Genomic DNA, 16,586 nt, shown 5'->3' with positions numbered 1-16,586 from the left:
GATATTTAACATTATTTTTAAATTGAGAGTCGGGCAGTGCTCAGTGGATTAAACGCACGTGGCGCATAGCGCAAGGAATGGCGTAAGGATCCTGGTTTGAGTCTTGGCTCACCACCTGCAGAGGAGTCGCTTCACAGGCGGTGAAGCAAGTCTGCAGGTGTCTATCTTCTCTCCCCCTTTTTGTCTCCACCTCCTCTCTCCATTTCTCTCTGTCCTATCCAACAATGATGACATCAATAACAACAATAAAACAAGGGCAACAAAAGTGAATAAATAAATAAAGATAATTAAATTTTTTAATTATCTTTATTTATTGGATAGAGACAGCCAGAAATCAAGAGGGAAAGGGGTGGGGATAGAGAGAAAAAGAGACAGAGAGACACTTGCAACACTGCTTCACCACTCCTGAAGCATTCCCCTTACAGGTGGGTAGCAGGGACTCAAACCTGTATCCTTGCACATTGTTACATGTGTGCTCAATCAGGTGCGCTACCACCCAGTCCCACAATTTTTTTTTAACCTAACATTAATTTGGCTTTTAGGCTGAATGTATTGCTGTGACATCTTGGGTTTTAATGAGGATACAATATAGATTTCGTTTTCTTTTTCAGTCAGAAGTCAGATTGTTCTGGCAGCTAGGTCCAGGCAGCCTATATCCTCTAGATATAAAACAGAGCAAAAGGAAAACTAAAACTGACAATGGGTCCTGAAGCAGGGGTCAAAAAAATCTATAAACTATAGGTGACTGATAACATTACAACATAAGAATTTCTCTAAAAAGAGTAGCTAGTTATTTATTTAAGTAGCTCAAAAGTAATACCAGGCTGGGATCAGATAACTCACTGGTTATATTCTAACTGAAGCATCAACAAACTATGATCCATAATACAAATTCTAAACTGGACTTGTTTTTTTTTTTTTTTTTACTTTTTCCCATCTTTTTACTTTGATAAAATTCTCATAAGCAAATGTGTTGTATTAAATGTTTAATGTGTCAGAGGTCTTAAGTATATATATACCACTAAGTAACAATCAGCACTATCCATTTCTAGAGCTTGTTACTTTGAAAACACTAAAATTCTATACCTATTAAATAACACCCATCTCCCCCTTAATGGCCAGTCAATTATTTATTTATATAGTAACCAGTTAAAATGAGTGAAAATTATTTTTTATCAATTTTTCTTTTACAAAATGAGTAATAGAACTAAGTTTTTTTTTTTCCTTAAACTTCACCACATGCCACTTCTGCAGTTGGATATGTTTATACTCCATTTACTCCATTAAGGTTTTCTTTTAAAACAGATTTTTATTTATTGGTTTAGATATATCCTCAGTGGAGTGTAAATTTCCTGGGTTAAAATAAATTAAGCACCATATTCTTCACCTGGAATTAGCACCATATTCTTCACCTGGCAACTATTTTCTGAATAAATGAATGGAAAGTTCCTCATGATTACAACCTCCAGTCTCTTGTACGTATTTACATTTAACCAATGTTTTTGCTGGCACATTTTTTCTCAAAGAACTTGTTTCTGTATACAACTGCATTTGCATAACACTTCCAGCATGTGCTTTCTGTGACAGAACTAGTCACTATAAGAATTTTAATCTCAGCTTTCTTATTCCAGAGGTTGTTACTGCACATAGATTTTGTGTTTGGCTTACACAATGACATGAAAACAGTTGAATAGACTTAAAACACTTTAAAAGCAGAAAGTTTTTTCTAAACAAGCAGCTATTTGGCTTTTGCATAGCAATCTGATGTTGGACCAGGAGGCCTCCAACTGATCATGATAGCATTTAGGTGTATCTGAAAAGGTGTTCTGCCTGTAGAGTGGGCACATATTTTAGACCTGCTTCCCTCATTTATGTCCCTTGCTTGTCCCCTTGTAATCTTTTGAATAGCCATTATAGTGTCTCCTCAACCCAAGAAAGCTAATTATATCCACTGGAGGTTTATTTGGTTTTTGCCATGAAACTGTAGAATTTGTGGCCATCCACAATATATTCCCAGGAATATATATTGAGCTAGCTATTTCTTTTTACTTTTTTAAAATTTATTTTCCCTTTTGTTGCCCTTGTTGTTTTATATTGTTGTTGTAGTTATTATTGTTGTTATTGATGTCGTCGTTGTTAGACAGGACAGAGAGAAATGGAGAGAGGAGGGTAGGACAGTGAAGGGGAGAGAAAGATAAACATCTGCAGACCTGCTTCACTGCCTGTGAAATGACTCTCCTGCAGGTGGAATGCTGGAAGCTTGAACCCGGATCCTCGAGAGAGTCCTTGCGCTTTGTACCACCACACACGCTTAACCTGCCGCCAAGCTACTGCCTGACTCCCTGAGCTAGCTATTTCAACCACAAATATGGTAGACTGTGTTTTCAGTATAAAATAGAATGTTACAAATATTTTTTCTTATATAAAAGAATTTTCAAATGAAGGATTCCTATTAACTTACAGTCTCACAAATCACTAATTAATATGGGAGGAATGGATCAAATGTCTCAAACTTCAAATATTAAAACATAATAATAATACTAAACTGGTTATTCCCTACGTCTGCTATAAAGTAAGAATCCAAATATGTGTTACAAACACTACATTATGTCTGAGTTTGTATTATTTGTTGATTGTCAATTGATGGAATATTGAGCACTCTCACAAAGACCAACATGGGGACAGTGAGCAGGCTTGCTTTAAGTAGCATTGCTACATTATATGGAAACCTTCTTGGTTTCCAGAAGACTTCATTCATTTAGGTTTAGGAATTCTCTCCTTATCAAACCTTATCCACAAAGGAAATCAAGACTAAGTGAAGATAAACTTTTGGAAAGTGAAGTATATGGTGGGCCAGTGCTCAAGGACCTGAATTCAAGCCACTAGTCACCACCTACGGGGCTGGGGGTAGAAAGCTTCACAAGTGGTGAAGCATTGTTGCAGGTCTCTCTCTCTCTCTCTTCTCTCTCTCTCTCTCTCTCATCTCTCAACTTCTTTCTTCTATCCAAAATAAATTAATTAAAATATTTAAAAATTATATGGCAACACAGAGCAAGGCCTTGTTCAAAGACAGCAATGTAGGATGCCGTTGACATCACCAACTTTCAAGAACACGTACCTGACTAGTTGATGAAGGAAATAATTCATTAGAAAGAAGTAATTGACTTACAGATTTTATACAAGGACTGAACAATAGCCTCAAAATTAAATGTGGACATTGTCGCAAATCTATCCCATGTACCTGGGATTCGAAGGTGAGAAGACCTTGACAACATCACCTGATGAACAACCCTCCACTGTAGCCACTGGCTTCAGACTAATCGCAAAACTGGAAGCCTTGCTTCTGTTCCACTCAATTCAACTCATATTGTCGGCAAGTACTTCTGATTAATACAGCCTCAGCCACAGGCCTGAGTCTGAAATTCTGGGAGACATACCTGTGTAAATGGCTACCCATGTGTGTTGTAACTTTCCATCTCTGTGACACAGAAAATCCCGAGACAGAGGTAAGAATGTAAGTGAATTGAGTTGACCTATCTATTCATCACACCACTTTCTTTCTAAAGGATTGACTCAGAGTGGTCCTCACTCCTCATGTTTAGTTTTCTTCTGGAAAACTAACACATAGAGTTAGGAGATGTCCACGCTCTCTCAGTCAACATTGCCTCCTGGATCTCTAAAAGCTACAATGTGTTGTTTATAGTTTAGAGTTTGTTCAGCAATTCTGATGAAGTTGGTGTAAACAGTCACATACAGGATTTTGTGAGAACATACGGTTTTATTTCTCTGGGATAAATAGTTAGGAATGGTGTGCTGAGTGGAGAGCATATATTTAACTTTATTAGTACTGTTAAGTCGTTTTCTAACGAGACCGTACCATATTGCTTTCCGTCAAGCCAGTTGGTGAGTAAACATTAATTCTTAGTTTTTCCAGTTATTTACAGTGAACAAGTTCTAACTGTTCCTTACCATCACTGGTGTTTAGTATTTCTAAATAATTGTTAATTTTGCTTTATTCTTTTAATAAATGCATACTTATAGCTTTGGCTTTAATTTGCATGTCCATCAGTGATGCATGATGCTATTCACTTTTATACATGCCTTTTTCTGCTATATATCTGCTTTGGTGAAACATTAAAAATGTGTAGAACTCCCCCTGGCCCCCACCAGCAAGGAGGTGAGGAACCTATAGAAGCATATTGTCTCCTTGTTTATCTCTCCATTCTCGTCTTATTTTCTCTCTGTCCTATCAAATTTAAAAAATAGCAATGATTGTGCTGGGGAGACAACATAATAGTTATGCAACCAGACTCTCACATCTGAAGCTTCATGGCCCAGGTTCAATCTCCTAAGCCAGAAATAAGCAGCACTCTAATAAATAATAATAATAATAATAAATGTTAAAAATGAAATACCATTTAAAAATACATACACCTATCGGGTTGTCTGTTTTTCTGTTACTATGATATGAGTCTAAAAGCAAACATTTGAATATTTTGTGAGAAATTCATTTTGTAAATATTTTACCCAGATGTGACATGTTTTTACTATCTATAATGTTTATACATGTACATGCAAATTGTCATAATTTACATATATATTCATGAGAAAAAGATACAGAGACCAGGATACGGCTCAGCTCTGGGCTTATAGCGGTGTTAGGGATTGAACTGGTCATCTCAGGGCCTCAGGCATGAAAGTCTATGCAGAACAATTATGCTGTCTCCTTCGCCCATCTGCGTGTATTTTCCTAACAGTTTCAAAATTTCAGATTAATTACGCAGGTATTAACAGTGACTATATACTTTCCACATAGTTTCTCTACTAATATCTTGCATCATTAGTGCAGAACATTTGTTATAACTAATGAACCAATCTTAATACATTATTACTAAGTCCCATTTTTCTCAATTTATTTATTTACTAGCAGTACAAATGCTTCACACATGGCAAAACATGTGCCCAACCATTTATGACACACTGACTCCTAAATCCCATAAATGAAAGTTTTCTTTTTTGTGTAGACTAATTCTATTGGATTGGACAAGTGTGTACTGGAATGTATTCATCATTCCAGTATCTTTTGATAGCTGAGACACTCTATTCATCCATTCCCAGTGTACTTGGACCTGGGGTAAACACTAACATTTACACAGTACCTTATAATTTTCTTTTGCAGGAACATAGATTTAAATCAATCTAATTTAAATATCCATCAGCCTTTTCAGATTGGGGTCTGCCACTTAAAATCAATGAATCAACTGCCAGGGGAGCCATGAATTAAAGACTTCCCAGATGCTATTGAAGAAACAGAAGGAAGGAGGCCAGAGGTGGAAAAGTACAGAGTGCCAGTCAGGGTGGAGACAAGTGTCTTCAGGTTTCTTCCTGTGTCTCTCTAAGGAGGTATTGACTGAGGTGCCTGAGGAAGGTCTTAAACTAAGTCCCCAAACAGACCTCAGAATGAAGGAATTCAAATGACCGAAGATATTGACTGTCCTGGGGCCCTGAACCCTTGCTTGCAATTCCCTTCAGAAACAACTCTGGTAGGAAAGTTTTGTTCAGAAATTTTGTTCATTGAAAAGAAAAATCATTCTCATTACTGAATTGAATCCATCCATCCATTCTTCCTCCCTCCCTTCCTTCCTTCCTTCTTTCCTTCCTTCCTTCCTTCCTTCCTTCCTTCCTTCCTTCCTTCCTTCCTTCCTTCCTTCCTCTCCTCCAGGGCTATAGCTGTAGCTCACTGTGAATCCACTGCTTCCGGCAGCTACTTCTTTTCCATTTTTTTTTTGTTGTTGTTGGATAGTACAGAAAGAAATTGAGAGAGGAATAAAGAGCTATAGAGGCAGAGGGAAAGATAGACACGTGCAGATCTGTTTCACTGCTTGTGAAGTGTCGTCCCCCCCCCCCCCCCCCCCCCCCGCGCCCGCAGGTGTGTGTGGGGGAGGGGGGTACACATAGAACCTGGATCCTTGCATGGGTCCTTGCACTCTAGGCTCACCACCACCCTGGCCCCAATGTCCCGTTTCTGATGTGAGTTTCAAACATTTTCACCAAGTCTGTGACTTATTTTATTCTTGTAATAGTGTTTTCCTTTGTTTGCAAATGAAAAGTTATATTAGCAATTGTGCTTTTGGTACCAGACCTAAATCTTTTTCTCCAAACCCATATGGATCCTCTGCTTTTTGTGTTGTTGTTGTTTTGCCTAGAGGGTTATCTCTGAGGCTCGGTGCCTGCACCAAGAATCCACTGCTCCCGGCTGCCATTTTCCCCATTTTGCTGCCCTTGTTGTTGCCCTTGTTCTTGTTCTTTTTGCCATTGCTGTTGTTGTTGTTGGATAGGACGGAAGAAGTCAAGAGAGGAAGGAAAGACAGAGAGCAAAAGAAAGACACCTGCAGACCTGCTTTGCCACTTGTGAAGTGACCACCCCTGCAGGTGGGGAGCCCAAGGCTAGAACCTGGATCCTTGCTCATGTCCTTGCATGTGCCATATGAGCTTAATCTAGTGTGCTACTGCCAGACCCCTGGTTCTCTGCTATTTTATCCTATAGATTATGTGTGATTTTTATAAAATATATCATCAATTTGAGTTATGTATTGAAAAAGATATGGCTTTATCTACATTTATTTTCTTATCTGAATATTTACTGTCATAATGCCACTTCGGATAAGCAAACAAAAACAAAAAGCAGTGCTTGTCTCCCTTTCCTGCCATTCCTCTTTTGTCAAAGATTATTTTTTCATATTAATTTGCGTTCTACTTTCTGTTATTCTTTCAATTATACTTTTAAAATGTTTTATTTATTTTTATGCGCAGGAGGGAAATATCAGAGTACTGTTCTGCTCTGGTGCACAGTAGTGCTGGGGAATTGAACCCACGGTCTCCAAGATCCTGGGCATGCAAGTTTTGTACTATCCCGCTCTCCTATCTCCCCAGCTTTACCCCTCCCCCCAAAATCCTTTTGCAATATGTAATGGTATCTTGGACTACAGCAGGTCTATTGTAATTTTGAAGATGTTCAATGATAGCACTTTGGTTTGACTTTGTACTTCAGTTGAGTATGTCAACATTTAGAAATGCTTATTTATTGTTGTTCTCATATAAATTTTAGATTCAGTTTGTTGGTATCCATAAAACAGCTGCTGTTTTCATCAGGATTTCTCTGAGTGTACAGATCAGCTAAACATCTTAATGACATTGAGTTTTCCTGTCCATAACCATATGATACTTAGTTTTTATTTACTTATTTAGATTTGCTTATTTAAATATTTTTGAGCTCTTCCAGAAATTTATATTTTTCCAGATATCAATCTTGTGTGATTTTTGTTACATTCATAAGTTTTTTTTTATTTTGTTTAGGGTTCAAATGTAATTGTCCTTTTCTTTAATATAAATTATGTTTCTATCAGAGGATTATTCATAATACTCCTTGATGATATTAATGCTCATGAATTCTTTCTCCCTCTAGATTGTTAAGATAGAAAGTTAGATTATTTACTTTAGTTACTTTCTAATTTTTTAAATGTGTATTTATAAAAAGGAAACACTGACAAAACCGTAGGATAAGAGGGGTACAACTCAACACAATTCCCACCACAAGAACTCCATATTCCACCCCCTCCCTTGATAGCTTTCTTATTCTTTATTCCTCTGGGATTATGGACCCAGGGTCATTATGGGGTGCAAAAGGCGGAAGGCTTCTGTAATTACTTCTCCGCTGAACATGGGCATTGGTAGGTCTATCCATATTCCCAGCCTGTCTCTTTCTTTACAAGTTGGGCAAGGCTCTGGGGAAGTTGGGCACTGGTACACACTGATGGGGTCATCTGTCCAGGGAAGTCTGGTAGGCATCATGGTAGCATATGGAACCTGGTGGCTGAAAAATGAGTTAACATATAACGCCAGACAAATTGTTGACTAATCATTAACCTAAAGGCTTGAATATTGTAATTTTGAAGATAGCTTGTAGGCCTGTTTTAGTTAGATTCCAAAGGGCCCATGACTATACTAGTTTTTTCCTGAGCCTGACCTCTGGTATGCAAGTGGACCCAAGTTACTATCTATAAACTACATTCAGTGCTGTATTTTCCTTTTTTGATTTCTTTTACTGCCCTTTTTCTTTTATTCTGATTTTTTATATTTATTTATTTTCCCTTTTGTTGCCCTTGTTTTCATTGTTGTTATAGTTATTATTGTTGTTATTGATGCCGTTGTTGGATAGGACAGAGAGAAATAGACAGAAGAGGGGAAGACAGAGAGGGGAGAGAAAGATAAGACACCTGCTGACCTGCTTCACCGCCTGTGAAGTGACTTCACTGCAGGTCGGGAAGCAGAGGGTTCGAACTGGGGTCCTTATGCCAGTCCTTGCACTTCACACCACGTGCGCTTAACCCACTGCGCTACCACCCAACTCCCTATTCTTTTAAACATTTTTTATTATTAATAGTTTGTTCCAATATTGTACAATTACAATGTGTAGTTCCATACCACACCCACTACCAAAATTCAGTATCCCCACCCTTAACACCTCTCAGAGGAAACAATCATAGTTCTCACAAACTTATAAATAGTTTGCTCGCTTGTTTTGTCTAGATATGTTTGTTTTTCACAAGTTCATGGTAATCAGATTTCTAGATTCCACATATGAGTGAAACCAATTTGGTAGTTGTCTTTCATCTCTTTATTTATTTTGATAAGCATAATCACCTCCAGTTTCATCCATTTTGTCCCAAAGGCCAGGATATCATCTTTTTTGATTGCAGAGTAGTTACTGTAGAGTAGAATATATATCTCATCACTTCTTTAACCAGTCTTCTGATTATGGGAATCTAAGCTGTTCAGACTCTTTGGCTACTGTGAGTAATACAGCTGTGAACATATGAGTGCATATATCTCTTCTAATTAGTGCTTGAGTGTTCACTGGATAAATGCCCAAAAATGGTATTGCTCTACCATAAAGTAATTCCATTTTTATTTGTTTAAGGACTCTCCATACAGTCTTCCAAAGGAGCTTGTACTAGTAGTATGCATTCCCACCAGAAGTGAAGCAGAGTTTTTTTTCTCCATAAGCCCTCCAACACCTGTCATTTCCTGGTTTGTTGATGTAAACTATTCTCTCAGGTGTGAGATGGTACCTCAGTGTAGTTTTAGCTTGCTTTTCTCAAATGATACTTCTCAAGTCAAGTGGACACTTTTTTCATGTGTCTGTGGACCATGTGTATCTCTTTTAGAAAACGATTTAGTTCTTTGGCCCATTTTTATTGGGTTATTTTCACTTCTTTTGTACATCTGAACCAATTTGGTATAAATGTTTATTATCAGCCACTTGTGTGATGTATGATCTGCAAATATCTTCTTCTACTTACTGGGTTTCCTGGTTATCCTTGTGTAGTTTGATTTTAATATGTAGAAACTTTTTATGTAATTCATGTAATTCTATTTCTTTACTCTTGTTTTTATTCCCCATGATCAGGGGGCTTGAGTCTACAAATGCATATTTGATGTGAAAGTTTTGCAAAGTTGCACTAACATTTTATTCTATAATTGAGTTTCTGGTCTAATATCTATATCTTTAATTCATTTTGATTTGACCTTGGTGTATGGTGTTAGGTGCTTTCACTTTTCTAAATGTTAGGTAGTTTCACTTTTCTAAATGTGGCTGTCCAACTCTCCCAGCACCATCTGTTGAAGAAAGCTTCTTTATCCCATGGTTTTGGCCCCTTTGCCATATACTAGGTTGTTGTACATATGAGGGCTCATTTATTCAACATCGACCGAAATGTCCATTTTATTTCCGTACCATGATGTTTTGTTTACTATTGTTTTGTAGTATAAACTGAAGTTGGGAAGTGGAATACCTTTCTGTTTTTTTTCAGAAGTTTTGGCAATTCTTGGCTTTTTGTGGTTCCACACAATTTTTTGAACAAGTTGGTTAATTTTCCAAAAAAAAAAAAATACCATTGGAATTTTGGTAGGGATTGCCTTGAGATTTTAGACTGATTTTGGTAGAATGGTCATTTTAATAATGTTCATTCTTCCAGTTCAGGAACAAGGAATGTCCTTCCACTTCTTTGTGTTCTTCTCTGTTTCTTTTAGCAATGTCTTATAGTTTTCATTGTAAGGTTCCTTCACCTACTTTATGAGATTCATCCAAAGGTGTTTTATCTTCTTAAGTTCAATTGTAAATGGGGTTGAGTCTTTCTTTTTTAATATTTATTTATTCCCTTTAGTTGTCCTTTGCAGACCTGCTTCACCACCTGTGAAGCGACCCCTCTGCCGGGGGGGTGCCAGGGGCTCTAGAACTGGGATCCTTACTCTGGTCCTTGTGCTTTGAGCCATGTGTGCTTAACCTGCTGTGCTACCACCTGACTCCCGGGGTTGAGTCTTTTATTATCCTTTCCTCTGATTCCTTGTTTGCATACAGAAATGGCACAGAGTTATGTGTATTTATTTTGTAATCTGCTACTCTACTGAATTTATTATTTCCAGTATTTTTTTTCCTTTGGTAAAATGATCTCTTAGTTCTTGAAGTGACTTCATAATGAATTTGCTGAACTTTGTCTCAATAATTTTTTCTAGGTCTGTGTCAGGTTATTTGGTGTTTCTGTCATTGCTATCTGTATATTTCTCTGTTTCCTCTTTTAGTGTGGACTTTGTGTGCCAGAGGAGTGGCTATAGCTAAGGTGTTACATTTTTCTGTTTATATATTTTAGTGGGGGAGGGAAGATTTTATCCTCAGTCATTGAGTTGGTTCTGTGACCTTGATGTCAATATAGGGTCTCCCTGTCACTGTTCCAGCCTCTGTGGGGCAACAGCAATAGAGACATGAGAACTCATAGTTGTAAATTGAGTTTTTAGGTGATATTTTTTTTTCTTTTTAACAGTATTTTTGTTTCTAAAACTCAAACCTGGAAGTGGTGAGTCTCAGCGGCCAATTTAATTTGGTGTCTGACATCTTTGCACACAGGTTTTTATCCCTGGGAATCACTCACTTACCCCCTTTCAGTCCTCAAGCTCACATATTTCTGTACTCACATGTGTTTTAGGTGATAATGATTTTCTTTTTCTCTTTTATTTTTTCCACCAGGGTTGTCACTGAGGCTTGTTGCTGGTACTATGAATCCAATGTTCCTGGCTGCCATTTTTTTCCATTTCATTGGATAGGACAAAATAATTTGAGATAGGAGTGGGAGAATGAGATGGAGAAGACACCTTCAGAAATGCTTCACCACTTGTGATGACTCCTATAGGTGGGGAGCTGGAGGCTCAAACCAAGATCCTTACACAGGTGCTTGATCTTTATTCTATGTGTGCTTATCCAGGTATCTACCGCTTGACCCCCTCTTTTTTTCTTTCTTTATTTTAAACCATTGTTTCTTTAACTTGGACCTAGAAGTAGTGAGCCTCAGCTACCAAACTCCCAGTCTAGCACCAGCTGTCCCTGAGCAAAGCCTTTTTATCCTAGGATTTGTTCCCTCACTCTCTTTTTGTCCATGAGTCATATGTGTCTGTATTCACCTGTGGTGAGCTTTTGAAGATATCCTGCCTGTTTTTTGATGAGTTTTCTGGTGATTTTCTGCTTTTTCCAGTTTATCAGGGACAGGAAAATATCAGCTAAATCTCAACAAAATTATTTGGCTAAGTGTACCTGTAATAATGTACAAGGACCTGAGTTCAAGTCCCAAATCCCCCCCTGCAAAGGGAACCCTTCATGAGTGTTGAAGCATTGTTGTAGGTGTCGCTCTGTCTCATTCCCTCCCTTTTCCATTTCAGTTTGCCTCTATTTACTAATAAATAAATAAAATTTACAAAGATTTTATTATTTAGATCATAAAATAAATTTGCTGAATCACAGCACTGAAACACCAGTTGTACTTAAGGATTCAAACACATATGCTTATATATATATATATATATATATATATATATATATATATATATATATGTACAGACATGCTATTTCTCCATTACTTAATCATTTGAATGTCTGGTAATGATAGATACAAATAAATTTTTTTTTTTGAAAAGTATTTTATTTTTTTGAGAGAGATGCAGAGAGAGAAAGATCAAGAAAATCACCAGACCACTGCTCAAGGCTGGTTTATGGTGATGCAAATAAATATTTTTATTTTCAAAGATAATGCCATTTTTCATATGAAATTTAAACTGAAATATCACTTCTTTATAGAAGTATCTAATTTTCAAAACGTGTTGGGGAGTGGGTGGTGGCACACTTAATTAAGTGCACAAAGCACTATGATGTTTTAATATCACTTTTAGTCTTTTTATTATTTTTATTTATTTGGATAGAGACAGAAAGAAATTGAGATGTTGGGGAGAGAGAAAGAGAGATACTTGCAGACCTGCAAGGCCCTAGGTTCAAGCTCCTGGTCCCCATCTGTACCAGGAGCTTGAACCTGGGGCCTTGCACATTATAACATGTGTGCTCTACCATATGTGCCACTATCTGGTCCACCAAACAAAAAAATTCTTTAAGAGCCCTCAAGAAAGTGCATAATTATTTTTTATCAGAGATTTCCTAAATTTACCTATCAGTTTAATAAAGCTTATTTAGAATTTTTAATTCTACAATGGATTTATTTTTACTTATAAAAATACTTGAAGTTTTGGCTGTCCAAAAATCAATAGCTATGTAGATAATTTATATGAAATTATTCTGTGCCTGTTTCCACTTGATTATGGAATGGTAAACGATCAATTATAAAATAGTTCTTTACTATTTTAGTCTTGATACTTAAATATTATGCCTTCAGCTTTCAGTGTCTATTAAACATTACTATATGTGCTTATACATTTTAATGCTTATACATTTAATTTTAATGTACTATAAATGCTTATACATTTAAATTTCAGTGTTCACCATTTCATTATTTAATTCTGAAATAAATAATTATTATTAGTGGAATCACTAATACAGATGTGAAATATACATACTCAAATCAAGTTGTCTAATATTTTTGTAAGTCTCATACCTCCAAGACATTATTTATATCACTTCGTCAGTTGCAGCTGTTTTTCCAAGAAGGGAGTGATTTTTGTTCCCAGGAATACATCTTGCTATGTTAGGAGACTTTTTGACGGTTGCAACTGAGGTTGCACATGCTATAGACATTTAGTAAGTAGAGGAGAAGGAGCTTGCTGAATATTTCAAAATGTACAGGAAACTTCCTCTCCAATAATGAAGTACTCTGTCCAATATCTCAGTATTACCAACAGTGAGAAACTCTGCCCTATATATCATTAAGAAAGACTATACAGATCTGTATCTAGGTTCTATAACTTTGTTAGGGAATACATCATTGAAGGGCAACTAGGTAGTCCTGTGCATTCGGAAAGGTCTCACTCGATTATTGGAGTTGGGAGGTTGACATCTCAGACTTGGTGTCTCTGAATACAGTCTGAAGTGTGGCACTGGTTGCATTGATTAACTTGAAGTCAGCAGGGGCAGTATCACAGAGTAGGGGAAGAATTCTTGTTGTCGTAGAGTTGGAGAAAGCAATAAATAATTATTATTATGACTATATAATTGGCCAAGAGATATGCTGGCAAAAGAATATATATAAACAAAAGGACAATTATTGCCCCTTATGACAACCTCTATTATAATTATTAAAAAAGTAAAATGCAGTAAAACTTAAGGTTAAACTAGCTCTCACTTAAACCTAGGTCTATTCTCTCCCCAGCTTTAGCCAGATCTCATAAAGCCCAAATCAATTTAGATACAACAAATGACATTCAACGATTTAACAACTGGGAGAACATCTAACCTCATCAGATAAAGAAAGGACTAAAAAAAAAAGCTGTAAAAGGGCAAGATACCATCACACATTAATTATGGCTTTTTTTTTTTTTTTACCTTTTTCTTTCTTACTTTTTAAAAATTTATTTGTAAAATAAAAACTATTGACAAGACCATAGGATGGGGGTATATGTAAAATTCCACAAAATTCCTACCACCAGAGTTCCATATCCCATCCCTTCCCTTGAAAGCTTTTCTGTTCTTTATCTCTGGGAGCATGGACCCAGGATCACTGTGGGGTACAGAAGATGGAAGGTCTGGCTTCTGCAATTGCTTCTCCACTGAACATGACTGTTGGCAGGTCAATCCATACTCCAAGCCCAGCCCAGTCTCCCTCTCTCTTCCTTCCTTCCTTCCTTCCTTCCTTCCTTCCTTCCTTCCTTCCTTCCTTCCTTCCTTCCTTCCTTCCTCTTTCTTTCTTTCTTTCTTTCTTTCTTTCTTTCTTTCTTTCTTTCTTTCTTTCTTTCTTTCTTTCTTTTTTTTCTTGCCTCCAGGGTTATTGCTCTCCCAGCCTGTTTCTAGGCCACCCCATCACTTGAAGCTCTAGTCAAAGCATCCTAAAATTCTCACATAGATATGATAGGTCTAGTCCTTTAGCAGATCCCTCTCTCTACCATCACTTTTGGTCACCTTTTAGCAGAAACATGTTCATAATCTCTCATGTTGGCCACTCGAGGACCTTGCTCTCACTGTAGAGCAGCAATGGTGGGGACTGTCTCACTTTCTGCAGGGAGGTTGGGTCAGCCCACTATGCCACTCGAGGAAGACTGAACCTGAAATGAGTGCAGCATAGAATGTTTCTAGCTGTGACTATGGGCTACAAGTTCAAACTGACAGGGACTCAGGGGTAACACAGGGTCCTGTGCTAAGTATGAAAGATATGGACCCTAGTTCAAATCAATGGTATAAACAGTCAATGGTATTTATATATTTTCCACGTTTGGGAGATAGTCTCTCCTAATACAGCTTTCTAGTCCTACTCTCAACTCTAACAACATCTTCCTAGACAATACTTTTAGTACATCTACATGCTAGCTATCTGGCTCAAGCAAAAATTATTAAAGTCAAACCCCCCTGGGAACATATCTAAAATGGATTTCCTAGGCTCTTCCTACATAGAGACCCCCTAATTTCATCTGCTCTTTCTTACCTTTGGGTTCCTGTTTATTAGACAAATTTTCCTGGATCTTACCACCTGTCAGCCATCAGGTTGCAGATATTACTATGATGCCATGCTGACTTCCCCAGGGGCTGATGACCTTACCAGTGTGTCCCAAATCTTCACCTTTCCAGAGCCCTAACCCAATGGGGAAAGATAAAAACTGTCTGGGTATATGAATCAATCTGCCAATGTCAGTGTCCAGTGGAATTCAATAGCAGAAGCCATACCTTCCACCTTTTGCACCCCAAAAAGAATTTTGGTCCATACTCCCAGAGAGATAAAGATGGCACACAGAACACTGGTGGTGAGAACTGTGAGGAATTTTACCTCTATTATCTTACAATCTTATTAATCATTACTAAATCACTTAAAAATACAGATCAGTAGTAACTAGAGTTAAATTAATAATAAGTAGATCCCAGATATCATAAGAGAGATTATTTTTACCTCTTCTAATTTAATATTCATACACCCCCTTGGAGGTAGTTACTATAATCTTTTTTATAGAAATGATAAATTCTAATATATTCCATAAAGAAATAATAACTTGTAATCATTTCATTCAAAATAAGTTACACTAATGAGTATTACCATTTCAGACTCATGCTATAAGTGATAATAATGTCACACATATTGAAATCACATACAAATAATATAAGCTAGAAGATAATTCACCAGTTTATTGTATTTCCAGACAAGAATGGAATGAACTAACATAACGGAATACCACAATATATCCCCAGTAATTTATCTATGTGTATATTTGCCTAGATTTCACACTGGGAAATAGGTCTTAAGTAAAGTAGAAAAGTTTTATTAAGCTGATCAATAGACTAGTGGATTTATTTGCCCACTAGGTATAAATCAGTGTTCTCTCAACCACTATATTATGATTTCTTTCTTACCTTTATTTATTTTTTTTCCCAGAGTTGAGCTATTTCACTCTTGGAACTAGTAGAGAATAAAGCATGTTAATGGTGATTACGAACTTAAAAATAACCCTCAGAACTTTCATATGTTGTAAATTTTGAATATTCTCATCATAATAAAATTGCTGTATCTGCTAGAAAAGCCTTTAATAATAATCATGTTGACATCTTACCAATAAAATCTTATCAAAATAATCAATGGGGTTTCGTGAGGAAGTGACAGTGTATCAGTGGTGTCAGTCTTTTCAATAGGAATTCTTTTTTTTTTTTCTGTGTTTTTTCATTCTCCTTGTTATAAGTTGTTTGGAGCTGTTTCAAGCCTTATTTGTCACACTAGTGACAGTTAGCATCTATTACAAGACCCACCATTGTGCGCATCTAGTTCACAATTGTGGGCATTTTTGTGGTTGGGAGGTTTTTGATTACCAGTTTTATTTCTTTATTGTTGATCAGTCTGGGAATTATCAGTTTCTTCTACATGATCGGATTGCCCACCATGTAACTGTTATTCTCTTATTGTTATTCTGTGGCGTTGGCTGCAGTGGTATCTTTTCTTTTATCATTTAGAAGACCCCTTCCATTTGCCATGCTTGATTATGTGAGCAGCCTTCCCGCAAACATACACACATTAGTGAAATCTCAATGTAACTAGAGTTCCAAATTTGAATGTGTTATCAGG

This window comes from Erinaceus europaeus, chromosome 10 (assembly GCF_950295315.1).
Source record: "Erinaceus europaeus chromosome 10, mEriEur2.1, whole genome shotgun sequence".
NCBI classification, from domain to species: domain Eukaryota; kingdom Metazoa; phylum Chordata; class Mammalia; order Eulipotyphla; family Erinaceidae; genus Erinaceus; species Erinaceus europaeus.
The sequence above is the reverse complement of the archived record's forward strand: the minus strand, read 5'-3'. Positions refer to the sequence as shown.